Here is an 8,505-nt window from a genome sequence, read left to right on the forward strand (position 1 = left end):
TTATACAGGGAAGTTTTCAGCAATGTCTTGTTTTAATTTAACCATTGATATCAGATTTGGCATGATATTTGGGCGTAGTTTTGCCCAAACCGTTCCATCAATTGAATCCAAAATCTCAGATTAGGGATTGTAGTTTTTCAAAACAAAAAATCCAAAAATATGGGTCAAATTTTGACCACGTGAACATTCTAAACAGCAGGAAAGAGCTTCGATCAACGAAATAACTCAGACTGGAACGTGGGGAAATAATGGATATGGACTCTGCTGAGACAAGCTTGATAGCCTCTCAAAGATCGTCTGTGATTCCCATAGACCTCAATTTCTTTTCATCGCCCTTTTTGAGTACTTACACACGTATCTTCGACATTTAAATAGGCCTGATTTGTTAAGTCTTCGGCTTTATGCTGGGCCTGGTTGGATCCCGCAGTTCCTGGTAATCGTTTCGTAAATCGTCACAAGCTTCAGCTTTGATCTATGCTTATTTTCGAAGAGTCATTAGCTAAGCTTTTTTCTGCAATTTGAGTCGACTGAATTCACAAGTTAAAACGCCCTTCTAAAACACTTCTCTATTTTAGACAATTCGCCATTTTTTTTTACTATTCAATTCAAAACAACCATGTCGAATGGTACAAAAATTTGTTCAGTTTCAGGATGGCGTCGACTGATGAGACGCAAAACAGCAGTGACAACAGAGAGCAACACGAGAGGGAGGACAACAACAACAGTAGCAACAACCGGTATCAGTCGGGAGGAGGAAAAGGGGGCGGAGGGGGAGGGGGAGGTGGAGAAGGTGGGGCAGGCGGAGGTGGAGGTGGAGGTGGTGGTGGGGGAGGAGGAGGAGGTGGAGGTGGTGTTGGGGGAGGAGGAAAGCAGCAGCAGCAGAAGTCGGCCCAGGATGCAGTGAAGAAGACTTGTGATGTGTGTGGGAAGAAGTTCAGGGAGTTGAACTACTGCGTACACTGTGCCATATCTGTATGTGCAGGCTGCAGGTAATTTACACTGTGCCTACCGCGAAAAACTGTCTGCAAAGCTGTCAAGTTAGCGTCCTACCCCCTGACTAGACTAAAATCAGATCTCCATTCTCAACATCTAATTTGGAATAAAAACAGCTCAACGCTGCGTGTTAAATGATCGATTCTCATTGGCTGAAAAATTCAGCTTTGAATCAAGTTAATATCTTCCCCTTAAATCGGTTTAGAGGGGAATATTTTTAACTTGATGCTAGTATCAATGCCTCTTTAGATGCAGCTAGTTGTTTTTTTTTTCAAAGAGCTAACTAATTTGAACGCTGCTTGAGACTGGACTGGCGAAGTTGCCTACCCGCACTGAAGTTTCATGGAAAACAATCGATTATAATGAATTATATCGGCGAAAAACCCATGTAATCGATTATCATGACCCATCTAACCATGAAAATGGATTTTTAGCGGATTATAATTGATTATTTTCAATATTTAAAAATCCATTATAATCGATTATTTTGACAAAATAATCGATTTTTTAGGCCACAAAAATCCATGAAAATTGATTTTTTTTTGTCTGCAGAAAATTGTTTACAGCTAATTAAACTCTTGAAACATGTGAATGAGAAATTTGCACAATACATCAAAATGAGACCAATATGTTAAAACACTTCAAACCCTGGAACGCACGTTTATGCATGTGCCAGGTCTTTCCTCACCATATTTCGAGAAAAAAATGTTTCAGGGCCAGAAACGCACGTCTCCCCCCCCCCCTTCGGTAGAACCTAGAACCAATCCCATCCCCCTGCAGAACCATTAACCCCGGGTAGAACCATCCCCCTCCCCGGTAGAACCATGCCCCCCCCCCATTTAAATTACAGTTAAATAAAAGGTTAAACTGCCAATTTGAAAAAGTAGAGAAACATAAACAATTAAAATCTTTGTGAAAAATTTAAGTTTATGACACGTAATCCGTAGCAACAGCACTGAACAGGAAATGAATTATTTTGCAAAACTTGAAAAAATCACCAAGAACTTTCAAAAAATCCAGCATAATCAATTATAATTGATTATGATGGATTATATTGATATAAAAAATATTAGAACTACAATCCATTTTTAATAGATTCTAATCGATTACTTTTGTAGTTTTATGGATACTGACTATTAAAATGACAATATAATCGATTATTATCCATGAAACTCCAGTGCGGGTAGCCCAGAATGATCAAAACTCTACATACGCATTCTGATCAAGAATTGAACAATCCTACGGCCAGTTGAACCGCGCCTCCTTTACCAGCACCGAGCACCCATGGATCATGATAGATTATATTGTCATAATATTGCCAGTATCTATAAAACTACAAAATAATCGATTATAATCCATTAAAAATTGATTATAATCCTAATACTTTTAATGCCAATATAATCCATTATAATCGATTATAATCCAGTAAAAATGGATTATAACCCTTATATTTTTTTGCCAATATAATCCATTATAATGGATTTTTTTGAGAGATAAGTCAAACAATTTTTTTCAAAGTTATCTCAACTCCTGTTGAGTGCAGTTGCTACGTATTAGGTTTAATAAAATATTACCTTTCAAATTAAAATTGGTAATTTTTTGTCCACTTTTTCAATTCATCTAGGTTCACACCCCCCCCCCCTTTACTTTATTCACCCCCTGCCAGCCAGTTTTGGGGGAGGGGGTTAATGAATGACACCCCCCCCCCCCGTTTAACTGGGGGTAAACTAGGGGGGGTGTAAACTAGGGGAGGGGTTTGGTAAACGGTAAACTGGGGGGTGGTAAACCGGATAGGGATGTAACATTTGCAAAAGACTGGCATACAATTTGTAATTTTCTTGCAAAATTTCTGCTGAATTAGTCGAATTTCGTTCTTAAAATAAAATGGATTATAATAGATTATAATGGATTTTTATTTCAAAAGTAATCGATTATTATGGGTTATCTTGGCAAAACCAATCGATTTCCTGGCCAAAAATAATGGATTATAATTGATTATAATGGATTATAGTGGTTTTTTTTCAAAAATAATCGATTATAATGGCAATATAATCAATTTCGTTGTCTGAATTTTACATCTGTAATGGATTATAATGGATTATTTTTGTCTCGGATATCCATCATAATCGATTAGAATCCATGGGCGCTCGGTGCGGGTACCTAATTAAAAACTCAAGGTTGTGTATTAGGATCACAAAAAGCATTTTCAAAGCAGGACAGTTAACCAGTACGCCTACCTGGCAAGTACATACTTTATTTTCAATATCCAGCCCAAAATACCGGAGAAAAAAATGAGTCCGATCTCGGAAAAATTATTTCAATCGGACTGGTATTTAAAAATATTCAAAACTCAAGTCAAGCCTTATGTATTAAGAACCAACAATTAGTTTTTTCGGCTGTGTTCAGATTTTTTGTTAAAAAATTTATTTTGTCACCTTGTAAATTTTGATTTCAATCGCAAAATGGCACCAAAACGGTATCAGTTTTTTATAATTAACATAGCTATTTTGTGGAAAAAGTTTATTGTTATTTAGGTCCAGTCACTGCGAAGAACTGATTGAAGAGTATGAGGATGCGAGACAGCAGGCACATGCTCTGAAGAGGAAAGTGAACAAGAAGATACTCGAGGTACAGGCTAACTTAGACGACATCGCCAGAACTTACAACGACAGGTACAGGCTCCTAGTTATTACACGTAGATTAGAATCGCCTAAATTAATAACGATGGGACCAGGGGCGATATAGGGGGGTGGGTGACTTCTTTCCCTCAGTGATTCATCCCCCTCACCAATCAATGGGTCCCCCCAAAAAGTGCCCAAAAACGTTTTTTTTTTTCCTGTTTTTTTTTCGAAAAATTGCATGCGGCGTATTTTTTGGTTAAGATAAGGTCTTTATAGTGTTCTGGGAGTACTCGGAAAAACAATTTGGTGGCCCTAAAAAAGGCCGACAAAAAAAAAAGGCCTTCGCAACCCATTTAGCGGATATGCACAATGGTTTGACTTGTGTAATGAATTGGTTTCAGTGAGAGCAGGATCCTGAAGGTGTTTGAGGAGTTGGAGGAGGAGTTGAGGTCGAGGAAGAAAGATCTGCTGGGGGATCTGAGGAGGAAAAAAGCTCAACAGTCACAGCCCCTTCAGAACGACAAAAAAGCACTCGGTCAGCACATATACTATCCCTCGCTTACGTTATTCGGGATATTATCACCTACTATGCTTAGTGTTTTAGAAGTTTTTAAGAGGTTGTGTATAAAAATCAACAGTATTGGACTCAGAAGCGTGCCGCGACCGCCCCACCCCCTCAATTCTAGTTCCAAAAATTTTCCAAAGGATACTCCTTTTGGTATAATTTAGCGAGATAGTTTGAGGGGGAAAGATCGCCAAAAAAAACGCAATTTTTAGGGCATAGTTTAAAAAAGTGCTCAAAGCGTCATTTTTAGACTGTTTTTTTTTTTAAGTTTGCCTGCGGTACTGCTGAGTTATTTATATTTTCCTATCCTACATTTTGGTGTGTAGAAAAAGAACTGGGATCTGTGCAGCGCAAATTTGAGAACAGCTGCAATGTCAGTGTAAGTGCGCTGCGTGCAGGGCTAAACTCAATCGGAGGCGGTAATGTAGATGACAGCAAGTTCGCACACCTGTGCTCATGTAATTACAAGTCCAAGGAGTGTCTGCAACAATTCGAGCAGTTAGCCGAACAGAGCGACCAGGTCAACCAACCGAATCTGGTCAGATTCAAGTACAAGGAGACCATTGACGAGCTAAAAGGCTCGGTGTCTTCATTCGCCGAGATAGAAGTTTATCCGAAGAACGTATGAGACGGAAAATAACAGCCAAAAGTTGAAAAACTGCGGAATCGCTAGCTTAAAAGTTTATATTTTATGTGAGCATATTGTAAGTTTTTCTGTGAGAAAATTCAAACCTGAAATGAGGTGACGTTTTAGTTAAGCGATTAGCCCTTGCGATTAGCTAGGTTTTTGTAACCGTGCACCCAATTTTTACCCGTAAACAACTTTGCTTCAGAATTTGCACGTGAATTGCAACGTACTTCCCGCACCGGAGTTCCATGGATAATAATCGATTATATTGAATTTTTGTGGTCTGTCTCAATAAATTTCGATAAAGATCGATTATAATCGATTAAAAATGGATTACAATCCATTATTTTTTATATCAATATAATCCATTATAATCAATTATAATCCAATAAAATAGTTATTACACTATAATCCAATTATAGTTATTACACGTAGATTAGAATCGCCTAAATTAATAACGATGGGACCAGGGGCGATATAGGGGGGTGGGTGACTTCTTTCCCTCAGTGATTCATCCCCCTCACCAATCAATGGGTCCCCCCAAAAAGTGCCCAAAAACGTTTTTTTTTCCTGTTTTTTTTCGAAAAATTGCATGCGGCGTATTTTTTGGTTAAGATAAGGTCTTTATAGTGTTCTGGGAGTACTCGGAAAAACAATTTGGTGGCCCTAAAAAAGGCCGACAAAAAGAAAAAAGGCCTTCGTAACCCATTTAGCGGATATGCACAATGGTTTGACTTGTGTAATGAATTGGTTTCAGTGAGAGCAGGATCCTGAAGGTGTTTGAGGAGTTGGAGGAGGAGTTGAGGTCGAGGAAGAAAGATCTGCTGGGGGATCTGAGGAGGAAAAAAGCTCAACAGTCACAGCCCCTTCAGAACGACAAAAAAGCACTCGGTCAGCACATATACTATCCCTCGCTTACGTTATTCGGGATATTATCACCTACTATGCTTAGTGTTTTAGAAGTTTTTAAGAGGTTGTGTATAAAAATCAACAGTATTGGACTCAGAAGCGTGCCGCGACCGCCCCACCCCCTCAATTCTAGTTCCAAAAATTTTCCAAAGGATACTCCTTTTGGTATAATTTAGCGAGATAGTTTGAGGGGGAAAGATCGCCAAAAAAAACGCAATTTTTAGGGCATAGTTTAAAAAAGTGCTCAAAGCGTCATTTTTAGACTGTTTTTTTTTTAAGTTTGCCTGCGGTACTGCTGAGTTATTTATATTTTCCTATCCTACATTTTGGTGTGTAGAAAAAGAACTGGGATCTGTGCAGCGCAAATTTGAGAACAGCTGCAATGTCAGTGTAAGTGCGCTGCGTGCAGGGCTAAACTCAATCGGAGGCGGTAATGTAGATGACAGCAAGTTCGCACACCTGTGCTCATGTAATTACAAGTCCAAGGAGTGTCTGCAACAATTCGAGCAGTTAGCCGAACAGAGCGACCAGGTCAACCAACCGAATCTGGTCAGATTCAAGTACAAGGAGACCATTGACGAGCTAAAAGGCTCGGTGTCTTCATTCGCCGAGATAGAAGTTTATCCGAAGAACGTATGAGACGGAAAATAACAGCCAAAAGTTGAAAAACTGCGGAATCGCTAGCTTAAAAGTTTATATTTTATGTGAGCATATTGTAAGTTTTTCTGTGAGAAAATTCAAACCTGAAATGAGGTGACGTTTTAGTTAAGCGATTAGCCCTTGCGATTAGCTAGGTTTTTGTAACCGTGCACCCAATTTTTACCCGTAAACAACTTTGCTTCAGAATTTGCACGTGAATTGCAACGTACTTCCCGCACCGGAGTTCCATGGATAATAATCGATTATATTGAATTTTTGTGGTCTGTCTCAATAAATTTCGATAAAGATCGATTATAATCGATTAAAAATGGATTACAATCCATTATTTTTTATATCAATATAATCCATTATAATCAATTATAATCCAATAAAATAGTTATTACACTATAATCCAATTATAGTTATTACACGTAGATTAGAATCGCCTAAATTAATAACGATGGGACCAGGGGCGATATAGGGGGGTGGGTGACTTCTTTCCCTCAGTGATTCATCCCCCTCACCAATCAATGGGTCCCCCCAAAAAGTGCCCAAAAACGTTTTTTTTTTCCTGTTTTTTTTCGAAAAATTGCATGCGGCGTATTTTTTGGTTAAGATAAGGTCTTTATAGTGTTCTGGGAGTACTCGGAAAAACAATTTGGTGGCCCTAAAAAAGGCCGACAAAAAGAAAAAAGGCCTTCGTAACCCATTTAGCGGATATGCACAATGGTTTGACTTGTGTAATGAATTGGTTTCAGTGAGAGCAGGATCCTGAAGGTGTTTGAGGAGTTGGAGGAGGAGTTGAGGTCGAGGAAGAAAGATCTGCTGGGGGATCTGAGGAGGAAAAAAGCTCAACAGTCACAGCCCCTTCAGAACGACAAAAAAGCACTCGGTCAGCACATATACTATCCCTCGCTTACGTTATTCGGGATATTATCACCTACTATGCTTAGTGTTTTAGAAGTTTTTAAGAGGTTGTGTATAAAAATCAACAGTATTGGACTCAGAAGCGTGCCGCGACCGCCCCACCCCCTCAATTCTAGTTCCAAAAATTTTCCAAAGGATACTCCTTTTGGTATAATTTAGCGAGATAGTTTGAGGGGGAAAGATCGCCAAAAAAACGCAATTTTTAGGGCATAGTTTAAAAAAGTGCTCAAAGCGTCATTTTTAGACTGTTTTTTTTTAAGTTTGCCTGCGGTACTGCTGAGTTATTTATATTTTCCTATCCTACATTTTGGTGTGTAGAAAAAGAACTGGGATCTGTGCAGCGCAAATTTGAGAACAGCTGCAATGTCAGTGTAAGTGCGCTGCGTGCAGGGCTAAACTCAATCGGAGGCGGTAATGTAGATGACAGCAAGTTCGCACACCTGTGCTCATGTAATTACAAGTCCAAGGAGTGTCTGCAACAATTCGAGCAGTTAGCCGAACAGAGCGACCAGGTCAACCAACCGAATCTGGTCAGATTCAAGTACAAGGAGACCATTGACGAGCTAAAAGGCTCGGTGTCTTCATTCGCCGAGATAGAAGTTTATCCGAAGAACGTATGAGACGGAAAATAACAGCCAAAAGTTGAAAAACTGCGGAATCGCTAGCTTAAAAGTTTATATTTTATGTGAGCATATTGTAAGTTTTTCTGTGAGAAAATTCAAACCTGAAATGAGGTGACGTTTTAGTTAAGCGATTAGCCCTTGCGATTAGCTAGGTTTTTGTAACCGTGCACCCAATTTTTACCCGTAAACAACTTTGCTTCAGAATTTGCACGTGAATTGCAACGTACTTCCCGCACCGGAGTTCCATGGATAATAATCGATTATATTGAATTTTTGTGGTCTGTCTCAATAAATTTCGATAAAGATCGATTATAATCGATTAAAAATGGATTACAATCCATTATTTTTATATCAATATAATCCATTATAATCAATTATAATCCAATAAAAATGGATTATATTTCGTATATTTTTATGCCGATATAATCGCTTATAATCGGTTATTATCAATTGTAATGGATTTTTTCGAGGGGTTAGTCATGAAATTTACAAGTTTTTTAAAAGTTATCGCACTTCCTGTTTAGTGCCGTTGCTTAATTAGGTTTCATAAAATGTTACATTTCACTATTCAATTCTTGTAATTTTTGTCTTATATACCCT

General features: G+C 38.6%; 2 long non-coding RNA genes across 2 annotated transcripts; both read left to right on the forward strand.

The window, feature by feature from the left end:
* Positions 1-5,498: 5,498 nt before the first annotated feature.
* On the forward strand, positions 5,499-6,468 carry LOC134842657 (uncharacterized). The gene is made up of 2 exons (XR_010162523.1): positions 5,499-5,698; positions 6,054-6,468. It is a non-coding gene; the product is annotated as an uncharacterized LOC134842657 (long non-coding RNA).
* A 579-nt stretch (positions 6,469-7,047) lies between these two features.
* LOC134842688 (uncharacterized) lies at positions 7,048-8,015 on the forward strand. Its single transcript, XR_010162531.1, has 2 exons — positions 7,048-7,247; positions 7,601-8,015. It is a non-coding gene; the product is annotated as an uncharacterized LOC134842688 (long non-coding RNA).
* The last annotated feature ends 490 nt before the right edge of the window (positions 8,016-8,505 follow it).

Source organism: Symsagittifera roscoffensis, chromosome 3 (assembly GCF_963678635.1).
Source record: "Symsagittifera roscoffensis chromosome 3, txSymRosc1.1, whole genome shotgun sequence".
Classification (NCBI taxonomy): domain Eukaryota; kingdom Metazoa; phylum Xenacoelomorpha; order Acoela; family Convolutidae; genus Symsagittifera; species Symsagittifera roscoffensis.